Source organism: Netta rufina (genome assembly GCF_964035555.1).
Source record: "Netta rufina genome assembly, chromosome: Z".
Classification (NCBI taxonomy): domain Eukaryota; kingdom Metazoa; phylum Chordata; class Aves; order Anseriformes; family Anatidae; genus Netta; species Netta rufina.
Window position 1 is genome coordinate 64,893,248 of NC_140126.1, and position 26,180 is coordinate 64,919,427.

The 26,180-nt window shown below is 52.5% G+C and overlaps 1 protein-coding gene across 1 annotated transcript in view; it reads left to right on the forward strand.

The window, feature by feature from the left end:
* The first annotated feature begins 3,901 nt into the window (after window positions 1–3,901).
* CORO2A (coronin 2A) overlaps window positions 3,902–26,180 on the forward strand; it is a 42,703-nt gene continuing 20,424 nt past the window's right edge. Inside the window, exon 1 of the mRNA XM_084304617.1 lies at window positions 3,902–4,107. The gene's annotated coding sequence lies outside the window, so the exon portion shown is untranslated. The remainder of the gene's footprint in view (window positions 4,108–26,180) is intronic.

Here is a 26,180-nt window from a genome sequence, read left to right on the forward strand (position 1 = left end):
CGGTGTATGAATGTGCACTGGTCTGTTTGTGTTACATAATGACCTATAAAAAATAAATTAAACTTTTCTAAAGGAGATGTAAGCACCAGTGTGTTCGAGCGGAGCTCGTCCCTGATGGGAAAAACTGGAAGTGATTTTTAGTTGAACTCAGAAGGGAAGGACACCCCAGCGCTGTTAGCAGTTTCTCTTCTGTTTTGTCTCAGCCTTGCTCCACGTGTGCATGCACTGAGGGCCATGCCCTCCGGTCATACTGCCAGCCAGGCGTTTGTGGTGCTGCCTGCCTGAGCTCTGGGGGAAGCAGGAATATCTGCACGGCCTCTGCAGACCTGCACCCCAGAGCTGGCTTATCCTCACGGGCCCTGCGCCACTTCCCTTCTGCTCCACAAACTCTGGGGCTCCTCAACCTACGTGCTCCGGTCACAAAATGCCAGCTGGGCCCAGAGGTAAGCACCAGTAAATCCTGTGGTGTTCTGAGCAGAGGTTACCTCTGCACCAAGTGCCCGAGGATAATTTGTGCTGCCACAGCCAACTGTTGTGGCTGGAAACAAGAGTTTGACCTGCTTGCACAGCCCAGTAGCTCCATCTGCCCGTGCGGGCACCTGTGAACAGAACGGGTTTCTTTCCACAACACAGTTAGCTGTACACACATCACTACTTTTTAAATGAAGCCTCCTAAAACGGGAGATACCAGCTGCAGCCTCGAAAATAACAGTTCAGATTTTTATTTATTTATTGTCCCAGGACATGCAGTTAATCCATAGATCCATTGCAGGACCTTGGGGCCACCACATTTATACGTTTCTGAGGGTACCAGCTGTTGGGAGGGTGGCCAAATGCACAGAAATCCGTTGCTGGCTCCTAAAGTCCCTGAGTAGACGCTGGGAAGCTTCCCTTGTCCCCCCCCTTGCTGGCCCTGGTGGCATTGGGCTGGAAGGATCTGTGGTCGGAGCCACCATTACCTTCATGTGCTGCAGCTGAAGCCTGTGACTGCAGAAGGGTTGGTGCAGAGCAAAGCCACTCGATCCACTCCTGCGTCCCAGCCTGCTGCCCAGGAGAGAGGCGAGCCCAGGAGGTTGTTCTGTGCCAGGTTAATGTTTATCCCAAGCTCGGGCTTCTCTTCGGGGGGAGGACAGAGCAGAGGGACAAGGCATTGCCCGTGAGGGAGCAACAACGCCCTGCTGCAGGAGCTGCCCTCAGCGCGCTGGGCTCTCTGCCCCCTTCCCTTCCCTTCCCTTCCCTTCCCTTCCCTTCCCTTCCCTTCCCTTCCCTTCCCTTCCCTTCCCTTCCCTTCCCTTCCCTTCCCTTCCCTTCCCTTCCCTTCCCTTCCCTTCCCATTTCCCACTGCTCTGGCCTCCCTTGCAGAACATCAGCTTGCCCTGGCCTGGGGAAGTGTCAGGTGCCAGAAGACAAACCTCTTTCCCACAGCGGGGCCACAGTGGTGGAGCTGACATAACTTAATCCCCTCAGAGGTAATTTCAGCCCTTTCCTGGAGTTCAGTCACAGGCTGCGGGCCACGCTTCAAGGCTCGGTCACAAAACTACCCCTGTGCACTGCCCGCCCAGCCCCAGGAGCTCTGCAGAGAGGGAAGCAGCACAGCCGGTCACTTTTGGGGTGAGGGGTCCCCTGTCCCACCGCAGCCAGCGAGACCAAGTTCCCATTTCTCCTTGTTATTCACCAGCAGCTTCCTGCCAGCTGCGAAGGCTCACCTTGAGCTCCCCAAAAGTTCCCTGGTGAGTCAGTATCTGCTCAGGTGTTAGGCTTTAATTTAGTAACGCAAACCTCCTTGTTGGTGCCTTCTGGTGCCAAGGTGGTAGGAAGCTTTGAGATAGTGGCAACGTCCAAGGACGTTACAAGAGGACAACAAGTGCTGTCTGAGAGTGCTCTTTGCCACCAGCCACCTCTGTCAGTGGCCAGGCCCTTGCTGATGGCCTGCTGAGAGGTCCCAGGACAGAAGATGGAGAGCAAGGACACCGCTGTACAGTCCCTGCTGTGCAGGCACAGGCTGCAAAGGGGAGGGGGCTGCGAAACCCTTCCCTTTGTCGGCACCCAAACTAGCTCTGAGGAATCGGAGGAGGTAAAAGCGTGAGAGCTCGTGGGTTTGGATAAAAACAGCTCGACAGGTAAAGCAGAAGCTGTGCGTGCAAGGAAAGCAAAGCGAGGAATCTGTTCACTGCTTCCCCTGGCAGGCAGGTGTCAGCCCCTCCCAGGAGAGCAGGGCCCGTTCCCTTCCAGCCTAGACAATCCTGTGGCTCTGTGAGCAGCAGTGTGGCCAGCAGGGCTAGGGAGGTGATCGTCCCCCTGTACTCAGCTCTGGTGAGGCCGCACCTCGAGTACTGTGTTCAGTTTTGGGCCCCTCGCTACAAGAAGGACATGGAGGTGCTTGAGCGGGTGCAGAGAAGGGCGACGAAGCTGGTGAGGGGCCTGGAGAACAAGTCCTACGAGGAGCGGCTGAGGGAGCTGGGCTTGTTCAGCCTGGAGAAGAGGAGGCTCAGGGGCGACCTTATCGCTCTCTATAGGTACCTCAAGGGAGGCTGTAGCGAGGTGGGGGTTGGTTTGTTCTCCCACGTGCCTGGTGACAGGACGAGGGGGAATGGGCTAAAGTTGCGCCAGGGGAGTTTTAGGTTGGATGTTAGGAAGAACTTCTTTACCGAAAGGGTTGTGAGGCATTGGAACAGGCTGCCCAGGGAAGTGGTGGAGTCACCATCCCTGGAGGTCTTTAAAAGACGTTTAGATGTAGAGCTTAGGGATATGGTTTAGTGGGGACTGTTAGCGTTAGGTTAGAGGTTGGACTAGGTGATCTTGAGGTCTCTTCCAACCTAGAAATTCTGTGATTGCTCCTGACAGCTCCTGGGGCAGACAAACACCCTGCGGGGCTCCGGCTGCCCCCCCGTGCCCCTGCCCTGCCCGATGCTTCCCCTGCACCCCCGGGGGAGCTGCCCCAGCCCTGGCTCCGCCGGGCACCCAGGGGTGCGGCGCGGGGGGCGGGCCGGGGCGGGACTGCTCGGCTCGGCACGGCTCGGCACGGCTCTCAAGTGCACAGGCTGCGGGCTGCCCGACCACCGGCCGGCAGCGGCGAGGTAGGACACCCGGCTGGGGTGGGCTGGGGTGGGCTGTGGGGCCGGGACACGCGTGGGGAGGGCGCGCCCCGGCACCTGCAGCATCCCCCCGGCTCCCCCCGCCCCGGCACCCACGCGGGGGGAACGGGGACACGGGTGTGGGGAGCATCGCGTGGGGTTGGGGAGGGGGCTTTTGGGGAGGGTGCGGCCCCACCCGGCTTTGTGCGGAGCCGTGGCTTTGTGCTGGGGTCGGGGGGTTTGGGGTGGGAGCCCGCAGGGCAGGGTGACAGCCGGGCTGCCGGCGCTGGGGGCTGCCCCGAGCCGTGGGGAGGGTTTTGGTGGCGAGGCTGAACTGGAAGAGGGAGAAGGAGGAGGAGGAGGAGGAGGCAGGCTGGGGTGTGCAGCGCCCTGCAAACAGGTCCCCCCCGCCGGGCAGCGCCTCGCCGAGCATCCCCCGCGGGGAGCGGTGCCCTCCCGGCTGTGCCCGGCCCCCTGACAGCCCCCTGCAGCCCCCCTAAAGGGGGTTCCCCGGGGCACCCAGCGCTGGGTGCTGTAGGGAAGGGGTTTCTGCAGAGGTCTCAGGCAGCCCTTGCGAGGGTGGGTTGGGTGTTGGCCGCCTTTTGCCTTCCCCAGGCAGGCTCCCCGGAGGGTTAACAAAGGATGGGATCATCCTGCGTAGCCCTGTTGTTCCCTTTGTTCTGCCACCGGCTGTGCCCTCTTTGGAGAGCCCTGATCCCTTGCGGTTTGATCGGAGATAGGGAGTGACTCATGGAGACACGCAGGGTGTTCATGTTTTCGTGTCTGCCTTTCAGGAAACTAAAGCAAGGCTTCAGGAGGCGAGATAGAGGTGTGAGCTGATCGCCCCGGAGAGACAAGACGAGAAGGAGGTGCTTCCTTCGGTGCCGAGGCTGTTTGCTGGCTTAGCATCATTGCAGACAAGCTGTTACTCCACCAGCGAGGGCTGTTTCACCTTCGTTCAACCCATCAGGCCACAGCAGCAATTCAAGCCCCATCATCACCTGCCTCCGCCCCGGGGAAACTGGAGGCGCAGGTACCCATGGGCATTTGGACAAAGAGCCAGACAGCCCCGCCGCCTGCGCCAGGGCTCTGCCTCGGGCTCCTACTGCCCTCCCCTCCCGGCAGGCAGAGCAGCCCCGTGTGCCTGTCCCCCTTGGTTTGTCCCCCCTGAGAGCAGATTTACTGGGGGACATCGGACAGCGTTGCGAACTTCTCTGCGCCTGTTAAATTTGTTAACGAGTGGAGGGGGGGTGTCTGGCTCCGTGGCGGGTTTCTGGGGGCTTGTCTCCCTGTGAGTCTTGGCATGGGGGCTGCTGCTGGATCGTGGGGGCTGCACCGGGGCCACTGTCACTTCCCTGTAGGATTTCGGGGCTGCCTGGTGCCTGGGTGCTGCCCGATGGGCTGCAGGGGGGGTGTAGGCAGAGACCTGAAGGCCTTGGGAAACGCCTGGAAGGGAAGGTGATGCTCAGCAGTGAGGCACGGCTGCCTCACTAAGGTGGATTTCGTGCTGTGTGTTGCATTGTGTGCTCCTCTGGTGTTTTTGTGTCACCTGCCCAGCCTGGTGGGCTCTGCTTTCCCCAGCAGGGACTTTGTGAGGGGGGGGACCCTCACGGGATGTGGCACGGTGACAGAAGTGTGCCTCGTACAAGAAATGGGGCAGAGGGAGACCATCCCAGGATGGCTGCCCCCAGCAGCCCAGGCCCGATGCTCCACTTGAGCACCTCAGGGCACGAGGCAGGGCCACAGGCGGCCTGCTGCTCCTCTGCCATGCCACGGAGAGGCCGTGGCGAGGAGATTTCTCCTCTTTCTGGCTCCCCACAGGTGCAGCGTGGCTGCAGAGAGCTGGCTGGAGCAGGCAATTAGGCCGGCGCGCCTTCTGCCCCTCCACGGATGAAACAGGAAAGATCATCCGGGAGGCTGCGAGGGCCGGGGGGGTGCTGACACACACCGGGCTACTCAGGCTCGTGAGCGGGAGCCAAACCGGCCTAGTATTTCCAGGGATTTCCCCTGTGCGGTATGACAGGCTTGCCAGCAGTCCTTCGTTTGGAAAATACGCCCTGCAGGGCTGTCTCCAGGTGATGCCGATGCTGACTGTTCCCAAGGCGCTTTGAATAGGACTTTCTGACCCTCAGCCAGGCACAGCTCTTTCTAAAGGGCCGGGACGTACCCGCAGCAGGAACACCTTGCAGCTCCCAGCCCTGTTCCCCCTCTCCCTCCTGAGCAGCTTTATTTCACACCGCACAGCCCAGAGCTGGGCCTCTTGGTCCATCCTTCTCCCCCTGCAGCATCCTTTGGGCCCTGTTTTGCACAAGGGTTTTTCCTGGGGCCGGAGGGTTGCCGTGCTCTTTGTCTCTGTGCCAGGAAGCACGGAGGCTCCCAGGTGCAAGGAGGTGTCCTTCTGCTCAGCGCCGTGTCTGCACTGCCTCCCTCCCCTCGGTGGGACAAAGTCACTGAGGGGGGATTATAAGGAAGGAGAAGCAGCAGAAACTCACGGCGTCTGTGGTATTTTTATGGCCGACTTCAAGGCAAAGTCCAGGGAAGCCGATTAGATAACTCCCAGGGAAGCAGGGGAGGCTGAATTCCGTCCTGCTCCTGCCGCAGGAGGCAGCACCAGGGGAGAGGCTCTCCCAGGAAGAGGAGGCGAGCCAAGGCCGCCGGGTCAGGGTTACACCTGTGAAAGCAAATACGAGATCAGCCTCCTGGCTGACAGTCGGAAAAAAGGACGCAGGCAGGAGCCAAGTACAGGGCCTAATCCCAAGAGCAGAAATTAGGCAGTCCTGGCTCTACACACACCGTGGTTTTTACCCTCCGTGCTCCATGTCATGGTGCAGAGGGCTGAAACCCTCCCCGGCAGGGTCAGAGAGCTTTGGATGCTGTCATGGCTTTTAGGTGAGCCAGATGAGCACCTTTTTCTGACCTTGCCCTCGCTGTGGGTTGGCACACGGGTGATGCAGCAGGTGAATCTGGAGCATCTCCAAGCATGGGACAGGCGTGGCAGATCTCCCCTGAAGCTGCCTGTCCTGCTCCAGCCACACCCGGGGCTAATGTGGCCACAGAGCATGTTTGCCCATCTGCCCGAAGCACCCTTGAACCGCTGCTTCCCGTGAGTCAAACCCAAAAAAAACACAAACCCTTAGGAAAGTGTAGCTGCCTTTGTGCCTGAGCTGCTGGCACAGCTGCTGCGCTCCTTTCTAAGGAACCTCATATTGATGTTGTTGGAAACGCTGTCTGGTGACACGAAAGATGTCAGGAAGGACCGATATTCCCTGTCATCCTCTGGTTTCTTCCATTCGATCTGCCCCCTGAAAGGAGCCTGTGCTGGCAACAAAATTGCAGGGTAATAGGCACAGAAAACCCAGACGGCTCTTTAATTGCAGTAGACGGATAGAAGAAGTCAAAGATTGTCTTGCTAACGTCTACTTAAATGTAATTAGTTTGCATTATTTTCCTCTGCCATTTTCTCTAATTTAATTTGAATACCAAAATACATACACGGAGGAACAAAAACAAAATCAGAATAGCATTGCTTCAAGTTCCTGTTCTCATAACATCTGGCTCCTCCTATGCATAGAGGCTTTTTTCCTCACAGTCAGGGAGGATCATAGCCTCTCACCTCACCCCTCCCACTCCGGTCGTGGTGGTGGCTCATGTTTCTCTTCGAATTTGCAGAGGTCTTGATGTCAGTAATTGATGCCTGAAGTCTTAATTGAAAAGATTGATTTTGCTAATGATAGCCTGGCATCTGACGTCTTCCACAGAAATCAATAGGAGTTTCAGTGCCTCACAGTTTTAGAAATCATGGCACTTGTTTAAAGGCTTAGCCAGGGTCTGAAGGGCTTGGCTTTATGGCCCCTCACATCTATTTGAGACTTGTGCCACCTGCCATACATTAAGCCTTGTGCAATAGCTATGGGTCTGGTGCAGCCTGCCAAGCAAACAAATTCCCCAAACGAGCAATCCCAGCCCAGCCCCTCACTGAGAGGGGTAAATCCTCAGGTGGAAAGTCAATGCTTTCCTCTTTACTGGCATCCAGGTTGTGTTTTGGTGAGCTCTGGGTTTGTGTGGAGAGTAAAAGACCTCAGAAATCTCATGTATCTTTTTAGATAACAGATTCTTCAATCTGATTGACAAACCAGAACAAGATCCAGTAGCTGGAGGCAGAAGTTATTATTTGGAAAAAACGAGAGCTAGTTGTGTTTTCGGCAGCAGAGGGGGCGAATCACAGGGAGAGCTTTACAGGATGATAGATAGCTAGCAACTTGAACAAGGTGATTTTCTAAATAATGCCATCCAGCACAGACAGCAGCATTCTCTGGAAGTAGGCGACATCCTGCAGAGGTCACACTCAGGCCAGAGTTATTAGCTGGACAGGAATGGCTACAAGGGTATTTTGCTTGCTTGTAGCACCTCCACCTTTTGAGATTTTCAGAACACACCTGGACATGGCCCTGAGCAACCTGACCTGATGCAGGGGCTTAGAGCTGGGCTAGGGACCCTCAGAAGTCTCTAGCAGCCTAAATTTGTCTGTGGCTCTGTGAGGACAGTAAAATAAAAATAAAATAATAATAATAATAAAAGGAAATGCTATTAGGAAGCAAAGTTCCAAGGAGTTAAACCAGGAAAACCCATACTGGGTCCCTATCTCCCATGCATCCTTCTAAGTGTATTGCTGTGTGTTGAACTTGAGAGAGTGGCTGCAATCCCTAAATTTCTGCCACAGCACATGCATCTGCTTGTGGGTCTGTCTGCTGGATGGAGGCAAAAATATCAAAGGGTGTCTGTCCTTGGGAACATTGTGGTCATCCATTCTTTGAAACGTTTCAAAGAATGTTTCAATAAACCTCTTCTTGCTGCTCGTTTGGGGAGTCTCTCAGTGCTGAGCACTTGCTTTTAGTGCCCAGCCCTTTGTGGGCTGTTAGTGGAAGAGGACTTCTTAAGCTTAATCAAGAGCAGGTCTTTTTGATGTGTAAAGAGGGAACTGAAGCAGCAATTTCTTTACCTTCTCTTTCTTCCCATTCTGAGAAGTCAGTGAAACTGAAATCATTATCTTGTGCACAGTTTTGTCTATTTCTGAGGAGTTTTCAGGTGTCATACCTGTTCTTCCTTCCCTGAAAGTATGACTTGCAACATGAACTCTTTTTTTTTTGTAACTTCAAGACAGCTTGTGACTTATGTATTTAAATAGTATAGCAGTGTTTATACTCTTGTTCCTGCCTGTCTTGCAGTCAGGCTCAACTGTGAGGTTTTGGAAGTTGTGGTCTCTGCCTGCCTGTGCTGTGGGGCTCTGCTGTCACTGACCACCGACAGCACGGGCAGATGACTGCACGGTGTCTTTTGGTATGTATGTCTGGAAATGTGCAAGTGCCTTAAACTCCTGAAGAAAAACAAATCTTCCAAAAGAATTTTGGAATTTCTTTCTAAATTCTGAGCTCTGTCTAAAATCCCTCCCCTTTCTTTACTGCCATATCTGCCTGTGTCATTGCCTGCTCTCCTACCTGTGCCTGGAGTTCCCTGGCATTGCAGGGCACCCTGCGTGTCCCACCTGCAGCCCTCAGGCCTGCTCAGGTACCTCTCTATGGGGCTGTTCCTGCTTGGTGTTGTCTCTCTCTGAGCAGACGTGGGGACTGGACTCTCTTCTGGCTTTGAGCAGGCTGCAGAAGTTTCCTGGAGCCTGAAGACTTTCTGTGGTGCTGAATAGCCTGAGAACACAGACACACTTCCATGAGTGCATTGAAGTCGCCCAGGGAACACTGCATACCCCGTCAGGTGCAGCGTTGCCCAGTGTGTCCTACCCAGTGTTTTTCTTCTCACTCTTCTTTACACAGACAGCCTTTGTTTCTGCTGCCTAAGGAAGCAAAATGGAATGGAAATCACATTCCAAGCTGCCTGGTCTGCATTATATCAGAAGTTCAAATGCTGCTTTAATTCACAGCCAGACTTCAAGGGCTGTACAACCTTTCCTTTCCTTTCCTTTTTTTTTTTTTTTTTCTTTCTTTTTTTCTTTTTTTTTTTTTTTCTTACTGGCACTTTGAAATGATCAAATGATCAAATACTGTCTGGATACACCTACTGTGCAGCCGTGTCATGAATGCCTCATGCAATGCTAGGTTTCTGCAAGCTCATTGAGGACGGAGTAGTGCAGGAGAAAAGGCAGCACTGGGACAGCTGTTTACCTTGGAAAAGGTATGCCTGAGGAGGGATATGAAATGTGGCCTTTGACATATGGTAGGATGATGGGATGGAGAATTCAGATAGGGAGCGATTGTTCCTCTGTTTATCACTGCCCAGGAACTACAGGATACAGATAAACACTGGGACTCATTGACACAGGATGTTGAGGATGTGGTTCAAGAAAAGCCATTAGATGAATCTGCAGGCGGAAAATCCATTAGGGCTGGCTAAACAGACAGATAAGCCTTTGGCTCAAAAAATCCCTAAGGCACAGATGCCCAGAGCTGACTCAAAGGCAGAGAAAAGATTGTTGGTATGGATATCAGTTAAGCTGGAGAAATAGTCTGGTTTCGAAAGCAGCAGCAGTAGAAAGAGAGAGAGGAAGCCTGTAGGGTGGAGCTCAGCTGGAGTGTGGACATTGTGCTCGGGGTGCTCCTCAGCTGGGAGGGCTGGAGAAAGGTGGTGCAGGAAGGAGGACAGAGCTGGAAAATGGCTAGAACTGGTGCCAGGGGAGATGTTCAAAGAGCTGGGCACAGGCAGGAGCGAAGCATGTAGGAAATAAACTGCTATATGGGAAGAGAGGCTGGTCTTCACTGCTGATAGATGGGAGCTGTGGAGAGGGGACTGGTCACAGAGGAGAGCAGTGGCTGGGTGGTGATGCTGAAGGAAGTGATCAGAGGTGGAGTTACACCCAAAAACAATGTCAAAGAGAGCATTACCTGGAGGAGAGGAGGTCAAGAAAACAGTCATCTGAAGATGGGCACGGCTGAAGGGCAAACAGAGAGGTGTGTGTGGAAAAGCGTGCAGTGACTGAGCTCACCTAGGTCATCTCTGTGTTAACTGCAGCCACATCTACAGTGCAAGAGAAGTAGACCTGTGGCATGAAACAGGTGGTTCCAGGACTTCATACCCATAGGAACTTTGAAAGCTTTAATTTCACAGTTTACCCCATCAACAGATGGAGTTGTGATCCTGGAACACCCTTAGTTTCATCCAGAGTGCATCTTGTCTGCATGCTGCAAGACTGCGTTGCAATGCAAGCTGGAGTGTGGTAAATGGCAGTGATGAGGAGATTTGCTTCAGAAGTGTGCTCTCTGTCTGAACCAAACACTGCTCCTGCACCTGCTCTGATGGATCAGGCTCAGAGTAATGCCCCTGTTTTCCCAGGCACTGTGCATTTGCCAAGCCCAGTGGGTGAGTGAATGGGCACAGCATCTCATTTCTCTGGCAGGGAAAACATAGGTAGCCCTCATACTTAGCCAGCATAAATCAAAGCTGGAGTAAGAGCTGAAAAGAGCTAAAATGGACTGGCTACTTCTGCTCCCGATGGTGAATTGATTTTCAGACTTGAGATGTGGCAGAAGAGAGCCTTTGCATCTGTTACACCCGCCTTTGCCACGCACTCTTACTGGCTTGCCATGCCTCAGATAAATGGGTCCTACTGTTAGGGAGCTCAAAAGTGGGTGAGGAATTTTCCAGAGAACAGAGAGATGTCAATTTTGATTTAATCAGTCAAAGAGAAAAGCCTCAACTGAATTATATATGTTTATATATATATATATATATAATATACCCTATATATAAAATGTATATGATTTATTTTATAGCTATATACATATATAAATATATAAAATATATAAATAACTGTATAAAATAAATATATATAAACATATATATTATATTTCGATTTATTCAGACAACAAAGAGAGAAGCCTCAACTGGAATAATAAATCAATTCCACAGGTACTATGTGTGTGTGGGAGAGCTCCCCCCACTTCTTTTTTCTTTGGCACCCTGAATGTTTTTCTATGCAGATGATGCTGTAAGGAAGGGGGAAGAACTCTGCACCTCTGGGCTTCAGAGAAGACCTCTGATGCTGCTGGCTGCCTTTCAAAGAACAAGATCCTGCTGTCATCGTTCCCAGAGGGGCAGGGAATGTTTCCCTTTGCTGCTGGCTTATGACTTGGAAATCTATGGCAGGTTTTTTTTCTATTCCACTAGGTACCTGTGTTTGTTGCTGCCAAAAACTGATTTACCAATAGTAGAATATAGTAGTATACAACTCCTGGAAGAGTTACAGAGCCAAACTGTTCTTGGCAGTGACCGTGTAACAAGAAGAAAAGGATGCTGGCTGCAGCTGGAGGGAAGTAGGTCAGACACTTGAGAAGGCTTATTTCTCAGGATGGTGATGCAGGCTTGGGACCAGGCAGGTGGGACCCTTTGTCCTTGGATGGTTTCACATCTGCCCTAATTTAGGGCTGTGGGCAGGTTTGCTGTGAGGCTGGACTGGGGACTCCCAGAGGGCAGGCCCTGTAGGCAGTCCCCTTGCCTTTCTGCTTCTGCTTTCCTTGTGTGCCAGGCTGCAGTAACTCTCCTGAGCCCTCCTGCCTTCCAGTAAGGGCTGCGTTTTCAGACATTCATCTGAAGTGTGTAGCCTCCAAGCCCCCTCCCAGAACTCAGGAGAAACATCTGCACTTGCATTTCCCCTGCCTCACCATCCCACTGGCCGCTTCATGCTTCCTCATCCATCCCGGCCCTAGTGGCACCCACGGCTCTTTGGCTAGGCAGAACAGATTTGGGAAGGTCTCTAACCTCTGGGACTCCTTTAGGCACTAACCAAGGCCTTGGCATTCCCTGAAGGTGGCCAAATCCCCCAAACCAGTGATAGCTTTGCTGCTCAGACAACGTGGCAGGCTCCTGAGACCCGGCTGTGGCTTTTCAGTGGGGAACTGAGCTGTGGCTCCTGAAGCTCAGAGGCCGTCCCGGCCTTGGACAGCAGGAAGCTTCTTCCTGCGAAACAGAAGAGCAAGGGCACAGTGTTCGGGTTTCAGGAGAAACTGCTGAGCTTGCAGAAGGTCAGGTGATGAGTTTTTCAAGGCTGCCTTTCTGCCAAGAAATGTGGCAACATCTCTTAAAGTTCGTGCGTTTCATCACTTCCTCTTTGCGCTGAGTTTTTCTTTTTGGTGGGGGTGAGGGGGCTTGGAGTTTTTATTGCTCTTCGAAACGGGGTTGTTGTATTTGCTTTTCTTTCGTAACAGAGCAGGTTCTTGCCAGGGTAGAAAAGCTCTGTGAGGTGGAATTTGCCCTCTCATTGAATTCAGCAGCACATTAGTACTCACAAGGAAGTTGATAAGCAATAATATTTTCTTTGCTGCCCAGGTAACCAGCAAAGTGAAAGAGGGTATTGTCTCTGGAGAATACAGGCAAGTTGGCTTTATCTTTCTGGTGGAGTACACAGGCTATCTTGGTGGATGGAGCTGAACCAGGGGAAGGAGGGGCTCCCTCTCCCAAGAGGCTGGGCTGGCCCCCTCCTCTGCCTCGCTCAGCTCACCTCCTGCCCTTCCTGGGAGCTCCGATAAGCGCAATGAAAAGGAGCTGAGTTTCAGGGTCACTGTGGTTCTTAGGGAACGTGTTCACCAGCCCCATTTGTCTCCTCAGTGCCTCATCTTTCCTGTCAGAGCTTTCAGGGTAGGGGCACCACATGCAGCAAACGTGGGACTTCTGGTGAAGGGGGAGGTCGATCAATGGAGCAGAAATGTCCTCTTGCTCTTCAGAGGGTGGGCCCCAGTCTTCAGCGTGGTTTCTGACTGTCATTGGCTTAAAAATATCCGTGAAACAACTTCTCCCGTGGCCTGGGGGAATTCATGTGCAGCTCCCCGTGCCTGGGTGCGAGGAGCGAGCTGCTGGGGCGTGGAGCTCCAGGCGCCGCTGGCAGCAGGGTGGCAGCGACGGGGCCACCGGGTGAATCATATCATTGCTCAGGCTAGAAGAGATGCTTGTCTGTAGTCATTTCTGGGAAGTCCAGGACCTGTCAACAGTCCCTCTGCGGCAATTCCCAGCCCTGTGGCCTCCTGTGCAAGCTGCAGGCCGCATGGCCTGCCCTGTGCCTCTCCATGGCCTCGAGGTGAACACAGCCCCTCATGGACCTGGGCGAAGACAAATGTCGACTTCTGCACCTGGTTTGCAGCAGCTCCCTGGAGCAGTGGGGGCTGTTCTTCATGACATGGCTTCTCTTTACAATGTGCTGGGGGATCCTACCCAAAACAGCCTGAGCTTTCTTGTGGCAGCCTCCTGCTGGCTGCCTGAGGCTGTGGTTGCCCCGGTAGTTTTCCTTTTTCCTTGATTTCCTTCTTGCTCCTGGCCTCTGCCGCTAGCTGTGCTGGGATGACCCAGTTAAAAATAACCTGGCTGAGCTATTTCTGTGAGGCACATGTGCTCCCTTGCCCATCTCCCTGCTCTGCCAGCCTGATGGATGAGCACAGCCACGGAGTAATACCAGGTGGTGGGGATGTGGAAGCGCCGTGCCACCTTCGGGGAGCTCTTATCCTCGACCTTGCTGTGCATTTCTGCCTGCCTTGGGGAGTCCATTGGGGTTTCCACCGTGACTGAATATAAATGCAGCTGAAAGCTCACCCAGGAAGGCTGTGCTTGGGATTTTGCTGTCTCTACAGCGCATTATAGAGAATGGGTTTGTTTCACTCTTGGCAGCCCTAGCCCATCCCTGGCCATATGTGCTTAAAATTATTTTGAAGTCTGCAGTACTTGCTGTACCTCCTACCACAAATAAAATTTGCTCAGTGTGTATTTTGCTGAATCTGAGGCTTTGGTTATGTCCCTGGCCCTTGGCAGGCTGCCTGGGGCCCCTCACTGGAAAGATGCTCCGAGGTGAGGTGGCACCAGCCCTGAGTGTGTGTGCAGGGCTGCAGCGTGCTGCTGCTCTCCTCCTGTTCAGTATGGGACAAGCCTCTGTGAAATGTTTTCCTTCCCTGTTTCAGATGGATATTTTAGTTGGGCAGGTGGGCAAGGAAAATTGTTGGAACCCCCTTCTTGTGGTCCATGCAGATGATGCCTCCTCCCAGGGACATGAGTGAGAGCTGGTGTCCTGCCCTGGCCGGCGGGCACCAGAAGCACGGGGCAGGAGGGCCTTCTCCTGGGGCAGCTCTACTCAGCAGGGCTCTGCTCAGCTGGAGGAGGGCTCAGGCCTCACTGTTTTGTGAATGAGGAAACAGCTCACTTCCTTCTTGAGTAACTTCTTCACCCTCCACTTCATGGCCTCTGTGTTTGTGCAATGTTTATACTACAGGCAGAAGTGTTTATTTCAGACCCAGATTTCCAGGGCACTATACTTCAGTATTTTTTGCCACACGGCAGAGCTGCTAATATTTTTGCAGGGTTATTTGGAGCTGGATTTTCCAAAGAAAGATGTGCATCTCTGGCGTACAGTCTCCTCTGGGATCTTGCTAGCCCTTTGTCCCACCACCACCACCTCCACAGACCCTAACCCACCCACACCAGCATTAAGTCCCCCCTTTAGCCTGCAGGCTGGAGGTGACAGAGAAGCAGGTCGCATGGCTCCTGGTGTGCTCCTGGGGAGAAGGGACCCTTGTGCTCCCACAGAAGACCGATGCTCAAGCTGGTGCTAGGGATGGACACATATAAAACACTGCTTTCTGTTGTCTGCTTTCCCTCTGACAATCCAGGGGTTTGCAGGGATGGCTGAGGGGTGCTTTGGAGAAGGTTTTTTGCCAGCATCAGGGAAGGGTATTTTGATCATGGGGCTGCTTTATTTTGATAAGGAGAGGCATGCTGTGCATGCACTGTGTGGCTGGCAGGGATGGAGAGGGAGCTCGGGCAGGCTGCAGCCAGTGAGCTGCTGCATTTTGAGGCAGTGGGGAGCATGGGTGGTTCTCCAAAAGTGCACCGAACCCTTAATCTGAGCCCTCTAACAGTGGGTGTGGATCCTGTAGGAACAAAAGGCAAAGAAGGGCAAGGCAATTGATAAAATCAGGGCCCCTCAGGATGGCTGATTTAGCGGCTGGTTCCCAGCTGGCTGGTTTAAAAGGCTTCCAGCTAGTGTGGCAGATAGGGTTGTTTTTCCTAGAGTATGCCTCTGAGCAGCTGTAAAAGGGTCCTGCTGCCTGACAGAAAGGCGTGCTGAAAGGTTTTTATTTGCTGCTGTGGATGGATTGGAGTACAGATGCTCTGGAGGATGTCCTGCATTATTCATGTGGTAGATACCTTTGCTAAAAGCTAATGCACAGCCCGGAGGCTGTGGGAAGTGGTACAGTCCTTTGTGTGGTTTTGTTGATTCACTGGAGAGCCTGGACTACTCTTGAATTTTTTTTATTTTTTTCCTGAATACTGAGATTGATAAAGCAAATCGAGGAATGTGAGATCACTTAGCTAATGGCTCTTCTCCTCCTTTCTTGTATACAAACAATTGCCATCCAATATAGCTTTTTTTTTTTTTTTTTTTTTTTTTAATGCATTATTCATACAAAACTGCCTGCCAGACTGGTCCTGTTTGTGAGACTTCACCCGTAACTTGGTTTTCTTGTGGCACAGAACTTAAACTGCTTCCCCGAAGGGGCTCAAGTGTCTGAGGTGAGGTCTGCATGCCAAGACACGCTTTGAAAACCGAGCACTGCAGTGACGGAGCCCCACGCGGTGCTCTCTGCCAATGCAGATGCATTAGTTTCATCTGTGAAGGCTCCTGCTGGTGGGCCTGGATGCTGGGACACCCACCTCCAGCCACGGGACACAGCGTCTGCATTTCTGTGCTGGGGTGGAGGGACCTCAGGCAGGCCGTGGTCCTCCTTGTCGTAGGAAAAGGCACAGCTGTGGCCGTGAACCAGGAGGCGAGGGCCTTTCTGTCTGTGCTGCTCTCAGAGCAATAAATCCGCAGCCCCTCAGCTTGCGGCTGTGTCCGAAGTGACACATACAGCTGGCATTTAAAGCTTTGGGGCTGCTGCGTCACCACGTTGTCTGGTCGACTTTGGAACCAAAGCCATTTCTTCCTGATACTTTCTCTGTGATAGCACTCTGACTCAGCGGAGGTGGAATTTGGACGGCGAGGTGCGCCGGGGTGTGTGACCTGCCTGCCCAGCTGGGAGGGGGGCCCAGCGTCAGCTCCACGGCTCGCAGAGCCCTGGTGCAGCATGGCTGAGATGTGCTGGGCCAGGAGCAGGAGGGCCCGTGCCTACCGAGCACCCGATTCAGGAGATGTGGGCAGCGCGAGCTCTGGGTTTGTCTCGGAGCGGTGGTTTGACACGAGCCTTGATAAAACATCTGTAAAAGCAGGAGGCTGTTTCATGTGTGCGTCTCTTACAAATTGTAGATAGCGCTGGCATTTTCGGTTTGCCTGCAGGGTTGCCTTTCTGAGGGGTGTACTCATCATACCTTTTAAAACTGGAAGGCTGGAAGCCTGTGGGCGGGCTTTTAGCAAAAAAAAAAAAAAAAACAAGCTCCGAAAGGTAAACCTGAGCGCCTCGAATCAGTCAGGTTAGCAAAAAACATTGCTTGGGTGACGGTCGGGGACTGGAAGCAATAGCCTGAGGCAAGTCCACGTACAGAGGCAAGCGAGCTGCCTAGCACAGACCAGCAGGACCATACGGCTTGGCTGCTGTGTGCATATGGCCAGGCACCGACTGCATGGTCGGCTGCAGGGAAATAACCAGCAGACACGCTGGACTTAAGCAGTGGATGATAAATTACTTTCTAAAGCAATCAAATTGGCAGAAATGCTGAAGTTTTCCATGCTTGAACAGAGTCCCCTCTAGTAGCTATTCCCACCCTTCCATTCCTGTGCAGGAAAAGAGAATTTATATTTTGAAATTAAATGGGGGAAAAAAATTGATTGATGGTGAATAGTGTTATCTGTTGAGATGCAAAATGTGATCTGCGATAGCTCTCTGGGTTTCTAGAGCTTTCCATGTACTGCAGGGCACTATTACTTGTCCTGCTATTACCACTGGGATTTCCAGGCCTGTCCATGTGGGAATACTGTTTCAGCAGAGGCTAAAGCATGTCCTCAAACTAATACAACCACACCGGTGTTGGTGGTCAGGTTAAGCTCAATCCTGGCAGGCAGAAAGTAATCCAGACGGGGTCCGAGTACGTTGGTGTGCTGAGCAAAACCCAGCACAGACAGTGGTGTAATGCAGCCTGTCCTCTGCATCGCTGCAGCCTCGACTTTCCGCAGGAGGAGCAGCTCGGTGCTGTGTGGCCTGAGAGGATGTGTCACGACAGGAGGCTCGCTGGTTTGTAATCGGGATGCCTGGGTGTTGCTCCAGATCCCCGAGTCACAGACAAGACGGGAGCTCTCCTCCTGCTGCAGATGAGATCTTACATGAATGATCTGCTTATTTTGAAAGTGCTGGTGACACAGAGCCAGGAGGACAGTGAGCATTTATCTTGACTTCAGACAAACGCTCAGTGCTGCCCCACTCAATCAACGTGAAGGAGCACGCACTGGATGCACCTGTCTGCAGTAAGGTGCAGGTACACCTGGCGAGGGAACCATCCAGGAAGCTTTATGTGACCACACAATTATCAAAATGTGAGAATTTATTGAGAAAAGTTTTGCAGGGTTCTCCCTGACATCCGAGGCTCTTTGGTATTTTAGCTATCAATTAGGACGAAGGAAAAAACAATAAACAGGAACCAGGAGGAGCAGGAAGCTTGCAGAAGGCAGGGCTCTGGCTTGAAATTGCCTTGATGAGCTGCAGGCATGGCATAGGAGAAACAGGATGCAGTTCAGCAGTGACAGGCCCTGGTCTTTGGGTGACACAGCACAGGCAGACCTGGAGCAGTCCTGCAGAAAAGCATCCAGGGGCTGCAGTTCGTCCCACAACCCAGCGGCACGCTGCAGCAAGAAACCTATAAATAAGAACAGGACAGGATCTGATAAATTATAAGGGATGCACCTGTTCGTCCATGCTTGTGAAGCAGAAATATGCCAGTTCCAGGTGCTGAAGAAGACTGAAAAGCTGTGCATCAGCTGCGTAGGAAAGCTTGCTGAATGGAGAAGGGAGCAGCCTTCTTCCTGTGATCTGGCTGAATAGGATAAGAAGGAGGGGACATGATTGCACGAAAGGAGATTCGGTTTTGAAAGCAGGGAAAAGCTCTGTAAGGGTAAGGGCAACCGAGAGCTGGGTGAGACTCGTAGGAAGCTGGTGCCCTGTCTGTCACTGGAGGATTTTAGACGAAGATCTTTGGGTAAGCATGTAAAGAAATGAATGAGAGGAATAGGGAAAAGATGGCCTCCCAAGACCCGTGAAGATCTGCCTCTCTTCCACGAATTTATCCTTCCTGGGAGACACGTGGGCGTGTAAAGAGGGTGGTGAGAGTCTATTTAGATCTCAAGCCTGCAGCACTCAAAAAGTAGAAATTTCCCACTTTTCTCAAATCACAACCATTTAAGGACCTTCTTGCTAACCTCACGCTTCTGTGAGGAGCTGTGCTGAGTACTGGAAAACCGAGCACACCGTACCAGGGGGATTCTGGTGTGTGAGACCTGGCTAGGATCTACAAAACTTGCGCTGGCTCTCCCTCTATCTGACTTCTTCCTGTATGTCTGCCAGCTTTGTTCTATTTTTTATTCATTTGCCCTCGTTTTCCTCCTCCCAGCCTTCCCAGAGAACCTTCTAACACTGCTTTCCTGCTCGCCTCATAAAGTTGGATTTAAGGGAGAGGCAGCACACTGCCGCTTGGCTATTTTTGCTGCTTGCAGTCAGCTGGGCGAGTCATTGCAGCTCGTTTTCCTTCCCCCCGAGGGTGGCCTGCCTGATGAGTCCCTTTTGGGCAGTGTTCTGCAACAGGAACTTCTCCTGTCTTCACAGTGAGCACACAGAGAAAATTCTGGTCTGTTTGCACCGTGCTTCCTCAGGACACTCTCCCTCTCTCCCTAGATGTCCCCGTGCAAGTCTCAAAGCGTCGTGGTATGGCTGAGGGTGGCGGCACCTCAGGAGACCGCCTGGTTCAAACCAGGACCACCTACAGCAGGTTGCTCAGGACATGGTCTGAGTTTTGAGGCTGGGATGCAGACTCCACGGCCTCTCCTGGCAACCTGTTTGACTGTTTGACAGCCCTCGCAGTCAAAAACTTTCTCTTGCTGTCCGACCGCCTGAAGTCAGGCTGAAGGGCCCGTGGCCCCCTGGATCCTTTTTGCCCTTTCTGAAGACGAGTGACATTTGCTCTCTTGCAGCCCTCAGGGACATCCTGGGAGAGCCACGACCTTCTGAGAAAACCAGTGCTGGTCTCGATCAACGTGGGCCAGTTCCCTCAGTTCCCGTGGGTGCGTCCCTTCAGGCCCTCATGCATGTCCAGTCTGTTTAATTGTTCCTTAACCTGATCCTTCTCCAGTGAGGATAAGTCTTCCTTGCTCCTGACATACTCCTCAGTCCCAGGGGCCATGGGCTTGCTGGGCTTTTGCTGATGACATACCTGTAGACATTTTCCTTGCTGCCCTTCATGTTCCTCACCAAATTCAGCTCCAAGTGGGCTTTTGGCTTTCATAAGCCCAGCCCTGCATGTCTGGACATTGTCTCTCTGTTCCTCCCAGGTTGCTTGTTCCTGCTTCCACTTTCTGTGTGTATCCTTTTTTTTTTTTTTTTTGGCTGATATTGTGTATTTTTTTTGAGGATTTTCTTGTTCATGCATGCAGGCCTTTGCTTCTTCTCCTGCGTTTTGCTTCATTCGGGGACAGACTGTTCTTGAACCTGGAGAAGGTGATCCCTGAAAGTCCTGCTTTAGTTGTGCTTGAGAAAGAATTCAGTAGGTTTTTTTTAGACATTATTCCTTATATACTGAAATATATTTTTGTATTATCCTTTATATTTTATTGACTTGACTACAATTTCAAACTCCCTTGTTCCCAGTGCAGTGTTTTTGAATATTTCCATGCAACCTGCACGAACTTTACTGTTTTATCTGCCTCGCTTACCACTCCTTTGCAAAAACTCATCGCTTGTGCTTGGATCTACTTTCTGAGCGAAAACAGAGTTGCAGCGAATGGTTGGGTTTTCTGTCTTTCCCTGGGCGAAATAAAAGGTTTGCATTTTCTCCAAGGGGGGAGCTGAAGTGCTGGAGATCTACCATGGCACCTGCATCCTTGTGTGTGCAGAGACCTTCACCATGGGGAAGCAAGAGTAGCTGGTGGGGTGTGAGCAGGATGGTCACAAATCGATGGGGCGAAGGAGTGCCTCGGCAAAGCCTCCGCCTGTTTTTACACTTCCCTGGTATTTTGAGGGGTCTCCTCCAGTTTCCTTGCAGCCTGCAGAGCAGGGACAGCCTCTCCATCTGCCTGGCGGCCTGTGGGACGTGGTGTTTACGAGCACACCTCTATCATTAGTGACCCTTTCATTAAGCAGCTTACAAGCACAACCCAGGAGGCTGTCCCCAGGCTGCTGGCGAGGCGTCCCGTGTCCCTCGTCCCTCGGGGCTGGAGGTGAGTGGCTCTGGCAGTGCTCCCTGCTCTGCCTGTTCTCGGGCTGTGCTGCAGGAGGCCGCAGCCACCCTCGTCTGTCCCTGGGGATGGCCTTGCTGCGAGCAGGGGGGCTTCTCGATGGTGTTTTGTCCCCTGCTTCTTACGGAATTGGGGCAGGAGGCAGGGGAGGGGGCGAGGTGTGAGGAGCTGGCTGCTCTGGTGAAATCCCCTGAGAGCAATGTTTGCGCTGGGCAGGACAAAGGATGCAGGACCAGCTCGTGCTCCGAGGGGCTGTCTGCTCATGCCTGAACCTGATCTGTGCTTGCGTGAAGGATTCTGCCCCGTCTTCCAAAACCCTCCGGGAAACAGCGTGTGCTTTTGGCAGAGAACCGTGCCTCAGCTTAACAAGAGGGACACGTTCGCACACTGCTGCTCCTACCGGAGCCGTTTCCATTGTCCTGAGAGCTGGTGGCAAGCAAGGACGTGAGGGATGGGAAACTGAAACCCAGCGCTATTTGCATGCGGCTAGAAACTGGCACCCCAGACCAGAGTGAGCAGCCACCTTTCTCGCTGATTGCCTGTTCTGTGATCGCTCTGCTCTCACCAGAGCTGCAGCCGACAGCCTTTTCTCTGCTGAAGGCCAGAAGACGGGGTGAGAAGAGCATGCGGAGCAGCGTGAGGCTGGAAGTTTTGAAGCTGTCGGGAGGCGAGAAGTTCCTCCAGCGTCTGTCACTCCCAATGCTCCTGCTCTCCTGCAGGGGCCGGGCGTATTGCAGCCCCTGTGCTGCTCTGCCAGCGCTCAGCAGGGATCTTTGCCCTGTGGGAGAAGCACTGATAGCATTACTCAGAGCAAACATAACGATCCGATGCTTTGCCTTTGCAGAAACTGTCCCAGTTCAGCTTGTGGGGGCGGGCACGTGGTCAGCTCGTTCGGTCAGACCGAGCATCTCCTCAAAATGTGCTTCGGCGCGAGTCTTGCTGGTGGCCTGGGAGCCAAGACCTGTGTGAAGACTGCACAAACCTGGTTTGGGAGCGGGTAGCAGGCATCTTTCAGCTCCAGCAGGAGCCTGCTGTGGGGCTGGGGCAGAGCCGGGTGCTGTTGTGGAGCTCTTTGCAGCCCGCTCTGCGCGGAGCCGGGCCATGAAATTTACGGTGCCTGTAGCCTGTAGCTCAGGCAGAAACCCAGCAATATTTCACGATACATTAATTGCTTTATTTAAGGGCACGTATTTAACTGCTGCCCTTCTGCAGTCCCTGGAGTACTCAGAATGGCCGTGTCTCTCCCGCTGCCCGTGGCCAGCTGGGTGTGCAGCGATGAAGCTGACTTTAGGCACATCCTGATCTTGTCATCCAAGTGCTAAAGGATTGCCATTAGCTAATTGCCCTTGGCAGAGGCAAGGCTGTTGAAGGGCGCTTTTTTGAGTCTCCCAGACTGACTCCTCTTGTCTTTTGGCAGCAGTTAGGTTACTCATTTACTCATTTTTTGGATGAGGAGGGGTGGATTTTGAAAGGATCAGCTGTGGGGAAGAAACGGACGGGAAAGGGAGGGGAGAGGATTTGGCAGGAGAGGATGAAGGTAAATGGAATGAAACTGAGCTGAAGGCTGTAGGAGGGAAAACAAGGACCCGGGCAGATTTGGGGAAGGTCAGTGGTTTTTGCTCTGTTTGTTTTTTAATTCCAGGATATGTACAAATTTCACTTTATGGATGAGAAGTGTGTGTGTGTTTTCTCTGGAGCCTTTTAGTCAAAACACCTCGTGCCAGCTTCAGTCTGCTTATTTGCATGCAGTCGGAAGTTTGATTCTCTGGAGGCACTCTCCTTGGATACTTGTGAACTGTGCTCTCAGGAGGCTAGCAAGGCTGCCCAAAGTGTTTTTTTTTTTTTTTTTTTTTTTTTTTTTTTTTTAACCATAGAAACATTCCCTAGAAATGATGAGGTTGAAAGGGAAAAGAGATTGCCTGTGCAATACAAGAATACAAGTTAAGCATTCCAAAGGAGAAGATGAAAAGGGAAATGAAAAGTTTCCATGGTGCTGCAAACTGAAATATTCATAGTAGCTTTCCAAGGCCTCCTTATCAGCATTTGCACTTCCTATTTTCTCCCCACTTTATCTCTTTTCGAGCCTCTGTGCAAGAGAAGGAATGAAAGGTATTTTTTTTTCTGATGGTCTTTCTGCTGTTTGAATTATTGCTAACTTTCAAGAGATTAGGACCTTTAAAAAAATCATGCAGAACTGTAAATTCTCTGGAAGAGCATCCAATTCATCAGGCTGGATTGCCTGGACATATGATGCTTTTCAGAGAGGATGCCGAGGTAAAGGCAGAGCTTGGAAACCTGCCAAGGAACAAAAGGAAACCGCACTTAAAAGTGTTTTGGAAGGTTGTCACATCCTACGCTCTCCCCAGGGGTGCCGTGGGGTGAGGTCCCCAGGGGTCTGGCAGGATTTCAGCCGGTGCCTCCTGGTGCCAGGGCAGCTTTCACGCCAGAGAGCAACACAGACTGTGCAGAGCGCAGGTCTGAAGGGAAGGGGGGCGTGTTGAGGTGCAGCTGGGGAGTGTGGAGGAAACACAGCCATTAATTCACGTACCTCAGACACCACTGGTGTGCATTTGTACCCTGCAGCTCAACAAAACAGCTATTTGACAAGGGGGGTGTGCCGTCCACCTTTTGCAGAGCAGCCTGGAGGGCTGTCAGCCCGGGCGCGAGGTGTGCTGAGGAGTGTGAGCATCTCCGAGAAGGGGCTGGTGCATGTAGAAGTGGGCATTTTGGGGCCGGAGGGAGGAAGAGCTCAAAAAGCCAGTGTGGTTTTGATGGGGGTAATAAAACAAAGTCTGTGTGCCTTCTCATGGCAACCACACAGCGCTCTGAGCCCGGGCAGGCAGACCTGAGATAACATCTGGTTATAGGCAGCAACACCCTTTTCCCAGACGTGTGTCTCACCCCGTTCAGGAAAAGCCTTTTTTGTGCCTGGAGGCCCTGGAAAGCACCCGCAGGGCCCAGAGGGAGTTCCTGTGCCAAGCTGCTCCGAAACATTTTTTGTGCCCAGGGGCTTCAAGGCTTTTTGGGGCAGCTTGGAGCCAAACTGCCCCGAAAAACTTCTCTCGGCCATTTGTCTCTCAGCCAGCAGGACCTCAGAGGCGGTCTCTAGCCTAGTTAACGTGAAAGATTTGGGGTGAAAAATTCCCTGAAGGAACTCCAGGTGGTCCAAGCAAAAGGAGAAGTCTCTTGTGCCCTCTGGACTTGCTCATCTCATGTGAGTTCTCTGTGTGCCGTTCTGTGCCACTTCGCTGCTGTGCCTCTGTTTCTTCCCTTCCTTTTCCACGACGCTTTGTGATCTCTGCTTCTGAAGGTCTGATTGTCTCAGACCTGCTTCTCTCACCACCTCCTCCAGCTCCATACCCAGATGGTGTTTTCCCTCTACACGTCCATTTTGCAGTCCTTCCCGCGCAGCTGTCAAGGTTAACCTCAAGGAAATGGGGCTTGTTTTCCTGCGGGCGGCAGAGAACCGTCTCAGGCTCAAATCCTACATCAAACAAACAAGCTCACGTTAAACTTCTGGCTTTTGCAGTTCCTCACGTGGAGGTTAAGTCCTGCAATTGTAAGAAATGCAGGCGCCGGGGGGTGCCCTGCTGAGGGGTGGTGCAGGTGCTGGTGGTGCAGGTCAGCTCTGCCACACTCTGGACGTCGGAGGCTTGCTGCACATGCGAGGGCAGCATTACTTGGTTGCTCTGCCTCCTGTCCAAATCAGGGCCAGCTGTGGCTCTGTGGTCTTTGCTCGATTTCAGCCGACTTTGCCTGGGAAACGCCTGCGGTGGGGATTTCCCTTTGCCACTGCTGTGGCTGTCAGAGATTAGTGCTGCCTAATTGGAGGCTGCTCTGGTATGGCTAAAGCACAGGCCTTTTAACTGTCTCCCCTGGACCGTGGAAGTAGGTGATTTGAACACTCCTTGTAGCAACTTTTTCAGTGTTTGAAGCCTGTTATCATGGCTTCCATCCCTCATCTCCACCCGGGAGCTTTTCGGGTTCCTTAGCAGGCCACATGGCCGTGATTTCTGGTCCCCAACACACTGGGCTGAGTTATCCTCGAGTCATCTGGCGCCTGTTCTCAGCACAGTGCTCAGTGCTCATGGCTTTGCCTGGTGTTTGATGGGAAACACGAGCTGAGCTGAGCAATGCAGAGCCTGGAACCTGCCTGGGTTGGAAGAAAATACACAGAGAGCACCTCGAGGAGTAAATGCCAGGTTTGCTCAGCCTTTCCCCCACATAAAAATGGGGGAAAATTGTTGGGATCAGCCCGTGATGGTGCTTCCAGGGCAGCTTCTCTTGCTGTGGGTGCCCCATCCCTGGAGGCGCTCAAGGCCTTTGGGCAGCCTGGTCTGGTGGGAGGTGTCCCTGTCAGTTCTTCAGAGGTCGGGTAAGCATTTCCACATTCACGTCTGGCACGTCTGGCAAGGTCAGAAGGGCTGAGGAAGCTGTGTTTGAGGATATCAAAGTACCCCGATGGTTTTCTGAGCAACTTATCAACTGGAAAATGAGTCTACCCACTCTGAGCACCGGGCTGAGAATCACTTCTGCTTCACTGCTTCCTCTTAACATACCAGACCCAAGAAAGCCAAGGACAATATGGCTGTGTCTTTAACAACAACAACAACAAAATAATTAAAAAATGAACCAAAGGTTCTGCAAATCAGCAGACGTGCAGATCAATTCCAGGTCCTGCATGAGCTGCTGGTGACTGTGCTCGCTGCATCCGTGACTCAACCTGTGTATACCCAGAAACAGCAGGGCCAGGTGCACACCCCGTTTGGCACTGAAGCCTGCACAGGACATGTCCAGAGGTTTCTCTGCTGACCTGCTGGTCGCCGTCGTGCTGGGCCAGTGGTCCCTTGCTTGCAAGGGGCTGGAGCAGAGAAAGCTGTCGCAGTCAGGATGTTTTCTAACATGACCTTTGCTCTCCGCAGATGGGAGAAATTGCAGCTATGACCCCACTTTCTCTGCCTCCTTCTGCTGTATTCCAGACCTCGGAGAAGAGATGAGGATCTTCTCACCCCCGCAGGGAAGCTCTGCTCTGTAGTTAGGGTTCTTCACGTGATCAGATCTTCATCTCAAACTGGTCCCTGCTGTTCAGCGCAGAGCCCAGAAATGCCTGTTGTGAGGGCCCTCAGGGAATCTTTTAAAACTACTTGCATGTCCTCGCTGTGTCTCTTGCGGTTGCGTTGTTCTTCTAGTAGAGGCAGAGGAGCTGCTTCCCCTGTTTATGCCAGCAGCACGGAGCTGTGAAGCAAATGGATGTATTTTACTGTTTTATTTAGAGCGCTGTGTATTTTTTAATGAGGTGGTAGTGCTTCCAGTGGTAGGGCTGCACAGCTTAACTGGCAAAAGCCACGAAGGAAACATTGCTCGGCCTTGAGAGGCTTGTGCTGATTGCCTGCTGCATCCTAGTGAGCAGAGATCTCTGTAGCCTACTCCAGTACCTTCAGGGAGCTTCAGAAAAAAATCTCCTTAATGCTTCCTTCTTGGAAGAGACAGGAGGACATCCACAAGGTCCCAGGTCTAGGTCCTTGCTCAGATGGGAGGACCTAGCCCCCAGCTCCAGCTGCTTCTCAAGTTAGGGATGTGCTGCCCATGGGCACGGTGTCACAGAAGTGACTCAGGACATTCTGCAGCCAAGGAGGAAACAGGCCCCAAGGGCAGATTTACGAAGCTTTTCTGAAGTTGAGTCATGATCA